Here is a 19,470-nt window from a genome sequence, read left to right as displayed (position 1 = left end):
CTCTCCATACCCCCTGATCCCTTTAGCCACAAGGGCCACATCTAACTCCCTCTTCAATATAGCCAATGAACTGGCCTCAACTACCTTCTGTGGCAGAGAGTTCCAGAGATTCACCACTCTCTGTGTGAAAAATGTTTTTCTCATCTCGGTCCTAAAGGATTTCCCCCTTATCCTTAAGCTGTGACCCTTTGTCCTGGACTTCCCCAACATCGGGAACAATCTTCCTGCATCTAGCCTGTCCAACCCCTTAAGAATTTTGTAGGTTTCTCTAAGATCCCCCCTTAATCTCCTAAATTCTAGCGAGTACAAGCCGAGTCTATCCATTTTTTCTTCATATGAATGTCCTGACATCCCAGGAACCAGTCTGGTGAACCTTCTCTGCACTCCCTCTATGGCAATAATGTCCTTCCTCAGATTTGGAGACCAAAACTGTACGCAATACTCCAGATGTGGTCTCACCAAGACCCTGTACAACTGCAGTAGAACCTCCCTGCTCCTATACTCAAAACCTTTTGCTATGAATGCTAACATACCATTTAGTTTCGTGATACATCGCGGAAACAAGCCCGAGTCCACGCAGACCAGCGATCCCCGCACATTAAGACTACCCTGCACACACTAGGGATAATTTTACTTTTACACCAAGCCAATTAAACTACAAACATGCACTGTTAAAGAAAGAACTGCCGATGCTGGTAAATCGAAGGTAGATACACAAAATGCTGGAGTAACTCAGCGGGTGAGGCAGCATCTATGGAGAGAAGGAATAGGCGACGTTTCGGGACGAGACCCTGACATTAGTCTGAAGAAGGGTCTCGACCTGAAACGTCGCCTATTCCTTGTCTCCATAGATGCTGCCTCACCCGCTGAGTTACCCCAGCAATTTGTGTCTACAAACATGTGCTTCTTTGGAGTGTGGGAGGAAACCGAAGATCTCGGAGAAAAGCCACGCAGATCAAAGGTTTCAAAGGTCTTTTATTGTCCCGTGTACCGATTAAGGAACAGTGATATGTGAATTACCATACAGCCATGCGAAAAAAAAGCAACAAGCCACACAACTACATAAAAGTTAACATAAACATCCACCACAGCGGATTTCCCACATTCCCCACTGTGATGGAAGGCAAAAAAGTCTAATCCACTTTCTCTTTATTCTCCCGTGGTCGGGGCAGTCGGTCGGGGCGATCGAAGCTCCCGCAGCCGGCGGTCGAAGTCCCCGCGTCGGGGCGGTCACAGGGAGATCGGACAAACTCCATACAGACAACACCCGTACTCAGGATGGAACCCAGGTCTCTGGCACCGTGAGGCCGCAACTTTACTGCTGCGCCACCGCGACGATTACTAAACACCGGTCAGGTAACTGTATCAATGTGCGCCTGGATTGTGAAAGTGAGAGAATGCGGAGCCAGTCTCACCCCGGTCACTTTCTCTCCTCCCATCGGGCAAGAGGTACTAGAAGTGTGAAAACGCACACCTCCAGATTCAGGGACTGTTTCTTCCCAGCTGTTACCAGGCAACTGAACCATCCCATCACCAACTATAGCGTGGCCCTGAGGTACCATCTACATCATTGGTAATCTTTCATCTTTAATCAGACTTTATCTTTCACTAAACGATATTCACTTCATCCTGTATCTGTGTGCTGTGGATGGCTGGATTGTAATCATGTATTGTCTTTCCGCTGACTGGTTAGCACGCAACAAAAGGTTTCCACTGTACCTCGGTACACGTGACAATAAACTAAACTCAACTTAACGAATGGGTGTTCGATATGCAGAATGAAATAGATGGGCTGAAGGGCCAGTTTCCACGCTTTAAGACTTTCTCTCTTACCAATATATGATACAGTGTTTGGTCTACTGTATGTCGCTCTAAACCTTTCTGATCCAAACCTGAACAAATGGTTTTATGACGCCTGTATTGTCATGAGAAGCAACGGGTGGCGTTTCGGGTGGAGACCCTTCTTCAGACATCATCCATTCCTTCTCTCCAGAGATGCTGCCGGTCCCGCTAGCTACCACCTAGTCAAGCTACGACAAGCTACGTCAACCGAGGGGATGATTCCTCGCGACTAGGGACGTCCACCTACGACCACACCTACGACAACCTTCGACCACACAGGCGACAACCTACGACACCCGAAGTCAACCTGCCTCCACCAGCGACAAGCTACGACCCTGTCGGCGACAAATGAAGACGACTGAAGACTTCTCTTCACGCCGGAACTGTCGCCGTTTAACGTAGGATGACGTAGGCTGTCGCCAATGGAATTCACCGAGGTCATGACCTGGCGACAGCCAATGCCACCCGGGGTCATCCTGGCGACAACCTACGACAGGAGAAGACGGGCAACGTCAGGCAATGTCAGGCCCACTGTCGCCGAGAGGTTTTGAACATTTCAAAATCCAGCGGTGTCAAGAAGACCGCTCGCAACAATACAGGCGTCACGCCGCGACCAAGCAGTCGCTGTAAAAATCGCCTAAGTGGGACAGGGGCTCAAACTAAAACAAAAACTAACTCTAAACACACCTATATGTTGTTATAGAACCTGCCTTAACGACCTCTTCTGGCAGCTCATTCCATTTGCCCACCTATCTTTATCCACCAAGTCCATGCCAACCATTGTCATTGAGTTTGACTCGCTTGTATTTTATGTATCGTGTATCTGATCTGACTGAACAGCATGCTTTAGAAAACTATTCACTGTACCACGGTCGGCTTCAGACTTCACAGAGACAGCACGGAAACAGGCTAATCGGCCCACCGAGTCCGCGCCGACCAGCAATCATCCCGTACACTAACGCTATCCTACACACTAGGGACAATTAAGTGGACACTAAGACCACATCTAGAGCATTGTGTACAGTTTTGGTCTCCTAATTTGAGGAAGGAGATCCTTGTGATTGAGGCAGTGCAGCGTAGGTTCACGACATTGATCCCTGGGATGGCGGGACTGTCATATGAGGAAAGATTGAAAAGACTAGGCTTGTATTCACTGGAGTTTAGAAGGATGAGGGAGGACCTTATAGGAACATATAAAATTATAAAAGGACTGGTCAAGCTAGATGCAGGAAAAATGTTCCCAATGTTGGGCGAGTCCAGAACCAGGGGCCACAGTCTTGGAATAAAGGGGAGGCCATTTAAGACTGAGGTGAGAAAAACCGTTTTCACCCAGAGAGTTGTGAATTTGTGGAATTCCCTGCCACAGAGGGCAGTGGAGGCCAAATCACTTGATGGATTTAAGAGAGAGTTAGATAGAGCTCTAGGGGCTAATGGAGTCAAGGGATATGGGGAGAAGGCAGGCACGGGTTATTGATTTTGTTGGATGCGTTCACGTTTGACAAATTGTTTCGCATTGTTGGTATGACTTAGCTTCCTATTTTTGAAACGTCACCCATTCCTTCCCTCCAGAGATGCTGCCTGTCCCACTGAGTTACTCCGGCATTTTGTGTCTAACTTCGGTGTAAACCAGCATCTGCAGTTCCTTCACGCACAAGAATCTATCTATCTCATATCCATTGACTTGGCCTCCACAGCCTTCTGTTTCAGCGAATTCCACAGATTCACCTCCCTGTGAAAAGAAATTCCTCTTGTGTTCGTGGGAGGAGCAGGCTGTGGGTCCTCCAGGTTACTTTGACCAAAGTTAATCTCCCTTGAGAGATGTACACATTCAAGTGTCGACACCGGGAGTCAGGTCTCCACAGCTCCCCTCACTTCAAATCCATTTGACAATATAAATCACTTTCTTATCTATTGAATTCCCCCTTTTTTTGCATGGCTGAGAACAAACATCGGTATGTTACACAGCAACTGGCAAGCGCCTTGTGTCACACCTTAGCTACTGTGTTTAGTTTTAGATTAAAGTCACGGAGACACAGATGGCAGGGAAACAGGCCCTTTGTCCCAACTTGCCCATTCAGGCCAAAATGTCCCATTCAGGCTAGTCCCACCTGCCCACATTTGGTCCAAGGTAGACAAAAGTGCTGGAGAAACTCAGCGGGTGAGGCAGCATCTATGGAGCGATGGAAATAGGCCGAAACCCTTCTTCATTTGGTCCATATCCTTCTAAACCTTCCCTTATCCAAGTACCCGTCCAAATGTCTTTTAAATGTTGTTATAGTATCTGCCTTCGAAAGGCGGTGGAGGCCAATTCTCTGGATGCTTTCTAGAGAGAGGTAGATAGGGCTCTTCAAGAAAGCGGAGTCAGGGGATGTGGGGCAAAGGCAGGAACGGGGTACTGATTGGGGATGATCAGCCATGATCACAGTGAATGGTGGTGCTGAATCGAAGGGCCAAATGGCCTACTCCTGCACCTATTGTCTATTGTCAACTACCTCAAGTTGCCTCAAGTTCATAAGTGATAGGAGCAGAATTGAGCCATTCGACCCATCAAGTCGACTCTGCCATTCAATTAGGGCTGCTCTATCTTGAGTATAGGATTTGAGTATAGGAGCAGGGAGGCTCTACTGCAGTTGTACAGGGTCTTGGTGAGACCACACCTGGAGTATTGTGTACAGTTTTGGTCTCCTAATCTGAGGAAAGACATTCTTGCCATAGAGGGAATACAGAGAAGGTTCACCAGACTGATTCCTGGGATGTCAGGACTTTCATATGAAGAAAGACTGGATAGACTCGGCTTGTACTCGCTAGAATTTAGAAGATTGAGGGGGGATCTTATAGAAACTTACAAAATTCTTAAGGGGTTGGACAGGCTAGATGCAGGAAGATTGTTCCCGATGTTGGGGAAGTCCAGAACAAGGGGTCATAGTTTAAGGATAAGGGGAAAATCTTTTAGGACCGAGATGAGAAAAACATTTTTCCCACAGAGAGTGGTGAATCTGCGGAATTCTCTGCCACAGAAGGTAGTTGAGGCCAGTTCATTGGCTATATTTAAGAGGGAGTTAGATGTGGCCCTTGTGGCTAAAGGTATCAGGGGGTATGGAGAGAAGGCAGGTACAGGATACTGAGTTGGATGATCAGCAATGATCATATCGAATGGCAGTGCAGGCTCGAAGGGCCGAATGGCCTACTCCTGCACCTATTTTCTATGTTTCTATGTTTCTATCTCTCCCTCCTAACCACATTCCCTTGTCTTCTGCCCATAACCCCATGACACCCGTACTAATTGAGATTCTATCTATCTCAGCCTTAAAAATGTCCTTTGGCCTCCACAGCCTTCTGTGGCAATGAATTCTACAGATTCCAGATTACACCTCCGATTTATGGATTCTCTCAAATAGTCCACGCCTTTATTCCTATGTCCAAAATGCACAACTCCACACTTTGCTACACTGTATTCCATCTGCCACTTCTCTGCTCACTCTCCCAACCTGTCCAAGTCCTTCTGCAGAGTCCCTGCTTTCTCTCCACTTCCTGCCCCTCCACCTATTTTGATATAATCTGCAAACTTGGCCACAAAGCCTTCTATCTCCTCGTCCAAATCAAATAGTAGCGGCCCCAGTCCCAACACTTGCCCTGGTCTTCTACTCTGGATGCTTATTCCATACAACACCACCCTCTGTGAGAAAATGTTGCCCCTTAGGTTCCTATTAAAGCTGCCCCTCGCACCTTAAACCTATGCCCTCTGGTTCGTGATTCACCTGCCCTGGGTAAAAATACCGATCACTGGTCGGCACGGACTCGGCGGGCTGAAGGGCCTGTTTCCGCGATGTATCTCCAAACTAAACTAAAAACTAAACTACAGTAAGTTTTATATGTTGCCATAACCTTTTGGAATCAACTCCAGTGACTTTGCCAAAAGCAATGAGAAAGTGTTTCAGGGCACCATGTCCTGATAGCTTGTTAAAGTCTGTTTCTCTACATCCAGAAGGTCCACACATTAAGGGCCTGTCCCAATTTGCCAAAGACGGCTGTGGAGGCCATCAATGGATATTTTTTAAAGCGGAGATAGATCGATTTGTGATTGGTGCGGGTGTCAGGGGTAATGGGGTGAAGGCAGGAGAATGGGGTTGAGAGGGAGAGATAGATCAGCCGTGATTGAATGGCGATCTATTCTGCTCCTATCACATGAATTTATGAGATGTTCATATGTTATAGCAGCAGAATTAGGCCATTCGGCCCATCAAGTCAACTCCACCATTCCATCATGGCTTTTCTATCTTTCCCTGTCAAACCCATTCTCCTGCCTTCCCCCCATAACCCTGACACCTGCACTAATCAAGAATCTGAAAAAGGGTTTCGGCCCGAAACATTGCCTATTTCCTTCGCTCCATAGATGCTGCTGCACCCGCTGAGTTTCTCCAGCACTTTTGTCTACCTTCGATTTTCCAGCATCTGCAGTTCCTTCTTAAACACTAATCACGAATCTATCTATCTCTGCCTTAAAAATATCCACTGACTTGGCCTCCACTGCCTTCTGTGGTAAATAATTCCACAGATTCGCCACCCTCTGACTAAAGAACAGGGGAATCAAGAACCAGAGGACATGGGGTTAAGGTGAGAGGTGGAAAGATTTAATAGGAACATGAGGGCCAACTTTCTCACATAGAAGGTGCTGGGTTCATGGAATGAGCTGCCAGAGGAGGTAGTTGACGCAGGTACTTGAGGCATTTAAGACATTTGGACAGGTACATGGATAGGGAAGGTTGGGAGAGATATGGGCTGAACCTGGGCAGTGGGACTAGTGTAGGTCGGCATGGGCAAGTGGGGCCGAAGGGCCTGTTTCCACACTGTATGACTCTTGGACTATGACTCTCATCAGACTGTCTGCCTCTTGGGAAATTCATAGTACGGAGGGCTATTCATTTCCATTGAATGACAAACCTGCTTTTAGCAGGTTGAACTCAAATTTGATACCTAGATTGGTGCATGTGGCATGATTACGTATCCCAAATAGGAAAGCAATTTACACGTTGTTACCTCAATTACACTGTAATTACACAGTCCTTTGTTTTCTCCTGTGATTTGAGCTGTTGTGAATGATATGGATATTGTTAACTCAGAGAGCCTCAAGACAAGGCCCTTTAGTTTCTGTTTAAGCTCTAGTTTAGTTTAGAGATACAGTGCAGAAACTGGCCCACCGAGTCCGCACCGACCAGCGATCCCCACACATTAACACTATCCTACACTCATTAAGGACAATTTACATTTATAACAAGCCAATTAACCTACTGAAAGTAGACAAAATTGCTGGAGAAACTCAGCGGATGCGGCAGCATCTGTGGAGCGAAGGAAATAGGCGACGTTTTGGGCCGAAACCCTTCTTTCAGACATTGCCGCTCAGTCTGAAGAAGGGTTTCGGCCCGAAACGTTGCCTATTTCCTTCGCTCCATAGATGCTGCTGCACCCGCTGAGTTTCTCCAGCAATTTTGTGTACCTTCGATTTTCCAGCATCTGCAGTTCCTTCTTAAACAATTAACCTACAGACCTGGTCGTCTTCGGAGTGTGGGAGCAAAACTGAAGATCTTGGAGAAAACCCACGCAGGTCACGGGGAGAACGTACAAACTCTGTACAGACAGCACAGTCGGGATCGAACCCGCGACTCTGGCGCTGAAAGCGCTGTGAGGCAGCAACTCTACCGCTGCGCCACCGTGCCGTGCTAAGCTTGTAAAAGGGCTGCCTCACAGCGCCAGAGACCCAGATTCAATCCCGACTACGGGCGCTGTCTGTACGGAGTTTGTACGTGGCCCTGCGTGGGTTTTCTCTGAGATCTTCGGTTTCCTCCCACACTCCGAAGACGTGCAGGTTTGTAGGTTAATTGGCTTGGTGTAAATGTAAGTGTAGGATAGTGTTTATGTGTGGAGATCGCGGGTCGGCGTGGACTCGGTGGGTCCAAGGGCCAGTTTCTGCGCTGTATCTCTAAACTAAACAAAACTAAACTAGAGCTAAAACTGAAACTCATAAGCTAAAGGGCCTTGTCTTGTGGCTCCCTGAGTTAACAATACCCATGTCATTCACAACGGCTCAAATCACAGGAGAAGACAAAGGGAGGTGAAGACATGTAAATTGCCTTCTTATTTGGGAATCGTATTCATTGAATGGAAATTAATAGCCCTCCGTACTATGAATTTCCCAAGAGGTAGACAGTCTGATTAGAGTCATAGACATAGTGGGTTTTCCCCGGGTGCTCTGGTTTCCTCCCACAATCCAAAGACAGGTTTGTACAGCAGGTACACAAAAATGCTGGAGAAACTCAGCGGGTGCAGCAGCATCTATGGAGCGAAGGAAATAGGCAACGTTTCGGGTCGAAACCCTTCGGAAGGAAATAGGCAACGTTTCGGGCCGAAACCCAAAGGGTTTCGGCCCGAAACGTTGCCTATTTCCTTCGCTGCATAGATGCTGCTGCACCCGCTGAGTTTCTCCAGCATTTTTGTGTACCTTCGATTTTCCAGCATCTGCAGTTCCTTCTTAAACAGGTTTGTACGTCAATTGGCTAGGTAAAATTGTAAATTGTCCCAAGTAGGATAGTGTCAAGGGTCTTGTCCAAAACCTGCCGATTTTGATGGCGTCATATCAGGGTCGCCAGAAGACTTTGAGCATTTCAAAATCCAGTGGCGACAAAAAAGTGGTCGCGACACTTGAAATAACACCGCGCGTCAAACGTCATCACCGCCCCGTCATATGGTATCACGCCACGTATTTTTCGGTGACATACGTCAGTCAACGATGCCGGCAGTCGCCGAAAAAATTTCCAAGTGGGACCGGCCCTATAGTGTCCAGGTTAATTGACACACACACAAGGTTAATTGACATCCCTCTACACTGTAAATGGCCCAATTGTAATCATGCATTGTCTTTCCGCTGACTGGATAGCACGCAAGGAAAGCTTTTCACTGTACCTCGGTACACGTGGCAATAAACTGAACTGTAATGCCCCTATCCCACTTAGGAAACCTGTGGAGACTTTGCGCCCGACCCAAGGTTTCCGTGCGGTTTCCCGGAGGTTTTTGTCAGTCTCCCTACCCGCTTCCACTGCCTGCAACCTCCGGCAACCACCTGCAACCTCCGGGAACCGCACGGAAACCTTGGGTGGGGCACAAAGTCTCCAGAGGTTTCCGTTCAGGTTTCCTAAGTGGGACATGGGGCATTACTGCACCCAAGGGTATAGGGTGCAAAAGTGGGACCACATAGAACTAGTGTGAACAGGTGATCGATGGTGGATGTGGGCTCGGTGGGGCAAGTTGTCTTTCCATGTTGTATCTCTAAAAAATACTTTTCGACTAGAGATACAGCGCGGAAACAGGCCCTTCGGCCCACCGGGTTTGTGCCGACCAGCGATCCTACTCACACACTAGGGACAATCTTTACATTTATACCAATCCAATTAACCTGCATACCTGTACGTCTTTGGAATAGACAATAGACAATTGACAATAGGTGCATGAGTAGGCCATTCGGCCTTTGAGCCAGCACCGCCATTCAATGTAATCATGGCTGATCATCCCCAATCAGTACCCCGTTCCTGCCTTCTCCCCATATCCCCGACTCCACTATCTTTAAGAGCCCTATCTAGCTCTCTCTTGAAAGTATCCATAGAACCGGCCTCCACCGCCCTCTTTTTTTTTCTTTTTTTCTTTTCTTTTTTTCTTATTTTTTTTTTTTAATGATCCTTCCGCATCCTCCCATCCTTCTATATCTCTCTATATCTCTCGTTTCCCTTTACCCTGACTCTCAGTCTGAAGAAGGGTCTCGACCCGATACATCACCTATTCCATTATATTTCATGCTGCCTATCCCGCTGAGTTATTCCAGCATTTTGTGCCTGTCTTCAGAATACATTAACTCGCTCTTTCAAATAAAGCAACAAAAAAATCCCCAAAATACACGCATCAACCTGGTTCAGAAGCTAGATTGCAAAAATATTATACATATTTGCAACTGTAAAATGTGCAAGCAGGGGCAATGCAGAGACTCTGCCCTGACCTGAAACGTCACCTATTCCCTTTTCTCCACAGATGCTGCCTGACCTGCTGAGTTACTACAGCTTCTTGTGCCTATCCTCTGCTGAAACATTAAGATTTAGTCGTGGACTAGTTGCAAGCAAAGATACAATAGACAATAGGTGCAGGAGTAGGCCATTCGGCACTTCGAGCCAGCACCGCCATTCAATGTGATCATGGCTGATCATCCCCAATCAGTACCCCGTTCCTGCCTTCTCCCCATATCCCCTGACTCCGCTATCTTTAAGAGCCCTATCTAGCTCTCTCTTGAAAGCATCCAGAGAACCTGCCTCCACCGCCGTCTGAGGCAGAGAATTCCACACACTCACAACTCTTGGTGAGAAAAAGTGTTTCCTCGTCTCCGTTCTATATGGCTTCCCCCTTATTCTTAAACTGTGGCCCCTGGTTCTGGACCTGGTTGGGAGGAAACCGAAGATCTCGGAGGAAACCCACGCGGGTCAGGGGGAGAGAACGTGCAAACTCCGCGCAGACAGCGCCCGTAGTCGGGATCGAACCCGGGTCTCCGGCGCTGTAAGGCAGCAACTCTACCGCTGCGCCACCGTGTCGGTCTGCATCTGTGAATCATCCATTAACTACCAGAGACGTCCATTTGGTTTAACTAATCAGCGATACATCATCATTGACCTACATAGGGACTGCAACATTTCAGTATGATTACGCTCGTGATTTGTCAGTGTGGTGCAGTTCTCTTGTGTTGAGGACAAAAAAAAAATGAATGGGAGATTCTGAGTTCAAACCCCCTCTCTGGGATCACGTGGCCAGCTCCCCAGCAGTTTAATCCAAAGACAGACCTTTTATATAATTGCTTCCAGAACATGGGCATCGGAAGCAAGACCAGCATTTATCATGAACCACCAAACACCATTAAACAAATTTGTCTTTCTTTGCCATTTCTCGGAGGGCGGGGGCCACATGGAACGGGTTGCATGAGGGGATCGTTGGGGGCTGGGACGAAAACAACATTGAAAGACTTTTGGAGAAGTACATGGATAGGAAAGGTTTAGAGCACGGCTGGGGAACCTGCGGCCCAATCTAGACCATTAAGTGCGGCCTTTTGAATGAATCCAAATTTTGTGGAATTGCAGGAAAATCTGCAAAAAGATGCTGGAAAATCGAAAGGTAGACAAAAATGCTGGAGAAACTCAGCGGGTGAGGCAGCATCTGTGGAGCGAAGGAAGTAGGCAAAGTTACGGGTCAAAACCCTTCTTCAGGTCTGAAGAAGGGTCTAGGCTGCTCACGCTGATCAACATGCCACATCCACATTAATCCTACCTGCCTAGGTTTGGTCCATTTCCCTCTAAACCCATTCTATTCGTAGAAACATAGAAAATAGGTGCAGGAGTAGGCCATTCGGCCCTTCGAGCCTGCAACGCCATTCAATATGATCATGGCTGATCATCCAACTCAGTATCCCGTACCTGCCTTCTCTCCATACCCCCTGATCCCTTTAGCCACAAAGGCCACATCTAACTCCCACTTAAATACAGCCAATGAACTGGCCTCAACTACCTTCTGTGGCAGAGAATTCCACAGATTCACCACTCTCTGTGTGAAAAATGTTTTTCTCATCTCGGTCCTAAAGGATTTTCCCTCTATCCTAAAGCTGTGACCCCTTGTGCTGGACTTCCCCAACATCGGGAACAATCTACCTGCATCTAGTCTGTCCAACCCCTTAAGAATTTTGTAAGTTAATGTACCTGTCTAACTGTTTCTTAAACGTTGCGATAGGCCCTGCCTCAACTACCTCCTCCGGCAGCTCATTCCATACACCCACCACCCTTTGTGTAAAAAAAGTTACCCCTCTGGTTCCTATTAAATCTTTCCCTGCTCACCTTGAAACTATGTCCTCAGGTCCTCGATTCGCCTACTCTGGGCAAGAGACTCTGTGCGTCTACCCGATTTATTCATCTCATGATTTTGTACACCTCTATAAGATCACCCCTCATCCTCCAGCGCTCCAAGGAATAGAGTCCCAGCCTGTCCAGCCTCTCCCTGTAGCTCAGACCCTCGAGTCCTGGCTACATCCTCGCAAATCTTCCCATCACTCTTGCCAGCTTGACAACATCTTTCCTGTAACACGGTGACCAAAACGACAATAGTTTCATACTATGTAGGAAGGAACTGCAGATGCTGGTTTACACCGAAGATGGGCACAAAATGCTGGAGTAACTCAGCGGGACAGGCAGCATCTCTGGCGAGAAGGAATGGGTGACGTTTTGGGTCGTGGCCCATATTGATGGTAGCTTATTTTTTAAGAGGACAGAATTTAAATACAGCTGTTTTGGATTGTATTAGTAGTGCACTGGACAATAACGCAAGGAATTGCAGAGAGTTGTGGATGACAAGAGACAATAACCAATAGGTGCAGGAGTAGGCCATTCGGCCCATCGAGCCAGCACCGCCATTCAATATGATCATGGCTGATCATCCACAATCAGTACCCTGTTCCTGCCTTCTCCCCATATCCCTTGACTCCGCTATCTTTAAGAGCTCTATCTAACTCTCCCTTGAAAACATCCAGAGAATTGGCCTCCACTTCCTCTGTGGCAAAGAATTCCACAGATTCGCAGCCCTCTGTGTGAAAAGGTTTTTCCTCATCTCTGTTCTAAATTGCTTACCCCTTATTCGTAAACTGTGGCCCCTGTGGTTCTGGACTCCCCCAACATCGGGAACATGTTTCCTGCCTCTAGCATGTCCAAATCCTTAACAATCTTACATGTTTCAATAAGATACCCTCTCATCCTTCTAAATTCCAGAGCATACAAGCCCAGCCGCTCCATTCTCTCAGCATATGACAGTCCCGCCATCCCGGGAATTAACCTTGTAAACTTACGTTGCACTCCCTCAATAGCAAGAATGTCCTTCCTCAAATTAGGGGACCAAAACTGCACACAATACTCCAGGTGTGGTCTCACTAGTGCCCTGTACAACTGCAGAAGGACCTCTTTGCTCCTATACTCAACTCCTCTTGGTGTGAAGGCCAACATGCCATTCGCTTTCTTCACTGCCTGCTGTACCTGCATGCTTACTTTCAGTGACTGTTGAACAAGGACCCCCAGATCTCGTTGTACTTCCCCTTTTCACAACTTGACACCATTCAGATAATAACCTGCCTTCCTGTTTTTGCCACCAAAGTGGATAACCTCACATTTATCCACATTAAACTGCATCTGCCATGCATCTGCCCACTCACCCAACCTGTCCAAGTCACCCTGCATCCTCATAGCATCCTCCACACAGTTCACACTGCCACCCAGCTTTGTGTTATCTGCAAATTTGCTAATGTTACTTTTAATCCCGTCATCTAAATCATTGATGTATATTGTAAATAGCTGCGGTCCCAGCACCGAGCCCTGCGGTACCCCAATAGTCACTGCCAGCCATTCTGAAAGGGACCCGTTAATCCCAACTCTTTGTTTCCTGTCTGCCAACCAATTTTCTATCCATGTCAGTACCCTACCCCCAATACCATGTGCTTTAATTCTACCCACTGATCTCCTATGTGGGACCTTATCAAATGCTTTCTGAAAGTCCAAGCACACTACATCCACTGGCTCTCCCTTGTCCATTTTCCTAGTTACATCCTCAAAAAATTCCAGAAGATTAGTCAAGCAGGATTTCCCATTCGTAAATCCGACCTTCCTTTTTTGCTGAACATTATCTATCTTTCACGGAACAGATTGGCTCCGTAAAATGACGAGGTTGCATTTCCAAGGTTCGAGAGTCAAGGAAGGACAGACGTGCTGGCTCCGGGAAGGGTCCAGAGGAGGTTTGTGAGTGGGTTAACCTATGATGAGCGTCTGACGGCACTGGGCCTGTACTCGCTGGAGTTTAGAAGAATGAGGGGGGGACCTCATTGAAACATACCGAATAATGAAAGGCTTGGATAGAGTGGATGTGGAATGTTTCCACTAGTGGGAGAGTCCAGGACTAGAGGCCATAGCCTCAGAATTAAAGGGCGTTCCTTTTACAAGGTGTTGAGGAGGAATTTCTTTAGTCAGAGGGTGGTGAATCGGTGGAACTCTTTTCCACAGAGGGCTGTGGAGGTCGTCAATTGATATTTAAAAGGCAGAGACAGATAGATTCTTGATTAGTGCGGGTGCTAGAGGTTATGGGGAGAAGGCAGGAGAATGGGGTTAGGAGGGAGAGATAGATCAGCCATGATTGAATGGCAGAGTAGACTTGATGGGCCAAATGGCCTAATTCTGCTCCTATCACTTATGACGAAATGAAATGTTTTATTGCCAAATGTCACGAAACAGGACAATTTAATTTTAACGAGCAGCAGCGCGATTGATATGTAAGCACAGTACTCTGTAAAACCCAGAATACATGTTTTTTAAGTTCTGTATATAAATACATACATAAAAAAAATAGACAAATAAATAGATAAGAATAGTGCAGTCAAAAATAATGTCCGCAAATCTATATAGTTCCGAGCCTCCTTGAAGGTTTGTGGTGTTATGGTTGTCGGGAAGAAACTGCTCCTAAACCTAGACATTCATATGTGATAGGAGCAAAATTAGACCATTCGGCCCATCAAGTCTACTCCGCCATTCAATCATGGCTAATCTATCTCTTCCTCTCAAACCCATTCTCTTGACTTCTCCCCATAACCCCTTCTTCTTCTGTCGTATGTCTTTTAGACCTGCAGCTCCGTTGAGGCGAGCCAGGCCAACGTGTCATCGTCCAGGTCATTCAGACCTCGTTCACCATTGGGTGGCCGGTGTTTGAGGCAACTGGTGACGATGTGCTCCACTGTCTGTGTTGGGTCCCCACACTCGCAGGAGGCGCTCGCTGTCCACGAGGCCCCACCTCTTCATCGCTACGCCATAGCGTCCGACGCCCGTCCTCAAGCGGTTGAGGGTTGTCCACTGCTTTCGGGGGAGGTCCTGGCCAGGGACGTCCATGGGGTCATCGATGTAATGGTGTAGCCTAGATGGTTCCGCTGACTTTCACTGGTCTCTCCATCTCGTCTTGACCCAGGTGGCCTTATAAGTGTCAGCCGGTGTTGTGCAGAGCAGCTCTTGGGCTTGCGTGGCCAAGTTGCGCCGTGACTTGAGGCGCACACATCGTGGTGTCTCTGTGACGATCTGATGGAGGAGGTGGGATTGACTGGTCCCCTGACGCCTGTACTAATCCAGAATCTATCAATCTCCATTTTAAACAATATCCATTGACTTGGCCTCCACAGCCTTCTGTGGCGACAAATTGTGATTCTGTGGCACGTCAGAGGGCGGTGGAGGCAGGTTCTCTGGATGCTTTCAAGAGAGAGCTAGATAGGGCTCTTAAAAATAGCGGAGTCAGGGGATATGGGGAGAAGGCAGGAACGGGGTACTGATTGGGGATGATCAGCCATGATCACATTGAATGGCGGTGCTGGCTCGAAGGTCCGAATGACCTACTCCTGCACCTATTGTCTATTGTCTATTGTTACAGTTTGTCAGGCTCTTGTACCTTCTTCCCAATGAAGATGGTGAAATGTGAGGGTGCCCAGAGGGGTGCGGGTCTGCTTTTTTGAGGCAGCGACTCCTGTAGATCCCTTCGATGGTGGGGAGGTCAGTACCCATTCGTCATTCCTGGGCGTTCGAGTTGCCAAGCAGATTTATAATATGTTATTTGGCAATTGTGATTAAAAAATGTTTTTTTGATGCCCCCTCCCCCCCCCCCCCCCCCCCCCAACCAAACACGGTGCATTATAGTTGCATCTACAAGACTATGAATGTACTGTTCAGTAAACTCTGAGTGACTAAGATGGGATTTATGGGCCTCTTGCCGACTGATTCAGAAGTGATCTCATTGTAACATGCAACGTTATTCCTCCGGGTCTCCTCGAGGCTGTTTACGAGTTTTCCTAGATGTGCACTCTCCTGCCAAGCGTCAATATAAGGAGTCAGCATTAAGAAAAGAAAAAAACAATAATATAGGAGCAGGAACAGCAAAGAACCGAGATGACATTTCTCAATTCGGTATTCGGGAGCGGCACAGTGGCGCAGCGGTAGAGTTGCTGCCTCACAGCGCCAGAGACCCGGGTTCGATCCTGACTGCGGGTGCTGTATGCACGTTCTCCCCCATGACCTGCGTGGGTTTTCTCCGGGTGCTCCGGTTTCCTCCCACATTCCAAAGATGTGTAGAACTGCAGGTTAATTGGCTTCTGTAAATTGCCCCTAGCGTGTGTAGGATAGAACTAGTGTACGGAGGGGGGGGGGGTCGCTGGTCGGCACAAGCTCGGTGGGCTGAAGGGCGTGTTACAATGCTGGTATCTCTCAACGGAACTAAGTCAAACTAAATTACGCCCTTCACCCCAATTCGGCCACGCTGACCAAGATACCCATCTATGTTAGTCCCATTTGACCATATCTGGCTTGTATCCCTCTGATGGAGAGAATTTTGTGATTCACCTGCAGCCTGAATCTGGCTTTCACGTGGGGCCCAGTTGCCCTCTTAATTGCGCAACAGGTAGGAAGAGACACAAAGAACATCTCACAGAACGACGGAGACTTTCTCAAACAAGTGCTTTAGTCCTCAGGTTCCTGTTAAAGGGCCTGTCCCACTGCACAAGCTAATTCAAGAGTTCTCCCGAGTTTCCCCTGATTCGAACTCGGAGAATTACGGTAGTAGCCGCTCGTAGGTACTCGGGGCTCTCGTGGACATTTTTCAACATGTTGAAAAATCTTCACGAGTCTTCACGAGCTTACCGCGTTTCCCGAGTACCTGCCGTTAGCGTTACGAGCCGCTAAGAGGCGTCCCCGAGCTCCGACGTACCCGCTACGTACATGCTACGTGCTTACCACGAGTTTGATTTTTTTAAAACTCGGGAGAGCTCTTGCATTACCTCGTACAGTGGGACAGGCTCTTAAATATTTTCCTCCCCCTCACCATAAAACGTCTGCCGTGCTCTGGTGCTCGATTTCCCCTCCACTGGGCAAGTAACTCTGTGTGTGTTTACCCGATCTATTCCTCTCACGATTTTGTACACATCCTACACATTGGGGGGGGGGGGCGACAATTTACAGAAGCCAATTAACCTACAAACCCGCACGTCTTCGGAGTGTGGGAGGAAACCGGAGCTCCCGGAGAAAACCCGCGCAGGTCACGGGGAGAACGTACATACTCCGTACAGACGGCACTCGTGGTCAGGATCGAACCTGGCGCTGTGAGGCAGCAGATCTATGGACTATGTTCAAATTGATATAATTGCAAATTGTCCCTAGTGTGTGCAGGATAGTGTTAGTGTGCGGGGATCGCTGGTCTCTCTAAAACTAAAATAAAAGCTAAAACGAAAGAGCAACAACACCCTGGCCACGCTCTCATCTCGCTGCTAACATTAGGAATAACCTACAGGAGTCGGAGAACCGTGATCTCTAGGTTTAAGAACAGCTGCTTCCTACCAGCCATCAGATCCTGGCCACCAGTGGTAAACAAAATGGAGGAACAGCACCTCATATTTCACTTGGGTAGTTTACACCCCAGCGGTATGAACATTGACATCTCTAACTTCAGATAGCCCTTGCTTTCCCTCCCTCTCCACCCCCTCCCCCAGCCCAGTTCTCCCCCCAGTCTTACTGTCTCCGACTACATTCTATCTCTGTCCCCCTCTCCCCTGACATCAGTCTGAAGAAGGGTCGCGACCCAAAACGTCACCCATTCCTTCTCTCCAGAGATGCTGCCTGTCCCGCAGAGTTACTCCAGCATTTTGTGTCTCCCACCAGAATTAAAGGACGTTCTTTTAGGAAGGAGATAAGGAGGAATTTCTTTAGTCAGAGGGTGGTGAATCTGTGGAATTCTTTGCCACAGGCGGCTGTGGAGGCCAAGTGGATATATTTCAGGCGGAGATAGATAGATTCTTGATTAATACGGGGCATCTGGGATTATGGGGAGAAGGCAGGAGAATGGGGTTAGGAGGGTGAGATAGATCAGCCATGCATTCTGTGGAATTCTCTGCCTCAGAGGGCAGTGGAGGCCGGTTCTCTGGATGCTTTCAAGAGAGAGCTAGATAGGGCTCTTAAAGATAGCGGAGTCAGGGGATATGGGGCAGGAACGGAGTACTGATTGGGGATGATCAGCCATGATCACATTGAATGGCAGTGCTGGCTCGAAGGGCCGAATGGCCTACTCCTGCACCTATTGTCTATTGTCTATTGAATGGCGGAGTAGATTTGATGGGCCGAACGGCATGATTCTACACCTATCACTTATGGCCTTATGACCTTATGACCTTATGACCTTCTGACTCGAGGTTATAAATGTATTGCTTTATTTTTGGTTAATTATATGTTTTCTACGTGGATTGTATTTACAGACCTGTTACGCTACTGCATGTGATGATGTCATAATTCTGTTGTCCACAGTAGAATAAAGGGCCTGTCCCACGGGCATGCGACCTGCATGCGGCAAGCGCGACCTAAAGGGCTTGTCCCACCAGCATGCGACTCCATGCGGCAAGCGCGACCTAACGTGGTCGCTTGAGCCGTACGGCCTCGCGGGGCCGGTCCCACATCAATCGCCGGAGCAGTATGGAGTTGTGCGGAGCTGGTCCCGACATCGCGCGGGGCTCCGAAATACTGACCGTGTTCAAAAATTCCGCGCGGCAACGGCATGCCGGCCCGCAGCCGCCTCGACGCCATGCGTCACTCACTCGACATCCGCGCGGCTCCCGCTTCTGGTTTGGTCGCGCTTGCCGCATGCAGTACGGCTCAAGCGACCACGTTAGGTTGTGTTTGCCGCATGCAGGTCGCATGCTGGTGGGACCGGCACTTTAGGTCGCGCTTGCCGCATGCAGGTTGCATGCCCGTGGGACAGGCCCTTTAGGGCATTCAGCCCATTGAGTCTGCTCTGCCATTCGATCATGGTTGATCTACCCCATTCTCCTGCCTTCTCCCAGTAACTCCCCTGACACCCGTACTAATTAAGAATCTATCAATCGCTTTACAAATACCCAACATCTTGCTGCAAGTATAAAGCTCAAAGGTCATGGGGAGAAGGCTGAAGAATGTGGTTGAGAGGGAAAGATAGACCAGTCGTGATTGAATGGCAGAGTAGACTCGATGGGCTGAATGGCCTAATCCTGCTCCTATGACTTACGAACTATTAACAGTCTGTCTGAGGCAACAAATTCCACAGATTCACCACCCTCTAGTTAAAGAAATTCCTCCGCATCTCCATTCCAAAGGTATGCTCTTTTATTTTATGGCTGTGCCCTCTGGTCCTAGACTCTCAGGCAACAGGTACAGAAGTGTAAAAACGCACACCTGCAGATTCACATTCAATTTCTTCCAAGTACTTACCAGGCAACTGAACCATCCTACCAACAACTAGAGAGCAGTCCAAAGCTACCATCTACCTCATTGAAGACCCTTGAACTATCTTAAATCGGACTTTACTGGACTGAATCTTGCACTAAATACTATTCCCTTTATCATGTCTCTGTACAATGTGGATGGCTAGATTGTAATCATTCCTGTAGTCTTTCCATTAACTGGATAGCAGGCAACAAAATCTACCTTTCTTCCCATCTACCTCATTGAAGACCCTTGGACTATCTTAAAT

At 48.0% G+C, this 19,470-nt stretch overlaps 1 protein-coding gene and 1 long non-coding RNA gene across 2 annotated transcripts in view; one reads left to right on the top strand and one right to left on the bottom strand.

Moving 5' to 3' along the window:
• LOC116978048 overlaps positions 1–17,792 on the top strand; it is a 28,903-nt gene extending 11,111 nt beyond the window's left edge. The window contains exons 2-3 of the long non-coding RNA XR_004413361.1: positions 14,927–14,929; positions 17,737–17,792. This is a non-coding gene — a long non-coding RNA (uncharacterized LOC116978048). The remainder of the gene's footprint in view (positions 1–14,926; positions 14,930–17,736) is intronic.
• ptgfr (prostaglandin F receptor) overlaps positions 1–19,470 on the bottom strand; it is a 37,960-nt gene that overhangs the window by 3,820 nt on the left and 14,670 nt on the right. The window lies entirely within an intron of this gene.

Source organism: Amblyraja radiata, chromosome 10, assembly GCF_010909765.2.
Source record: "Amblyraja radiata isolate CabotCenter1 chromosome 10, sAmbRad1.1.pri, whole genome shotgun sequence".
Classification (NCBI taxonomy): domain Eukaryota; kingdom Metazoa; phylum Chordata; class Chondrichthyes; order Rajiformes; family Rajidae; genus Amblyraja; species Amblyraja radiata.
The sequence above is the reverse complement of the archived record's forward strand: the minus strand, read 5'-3'. Positions and strand labels throughout refer to the sequence as shown.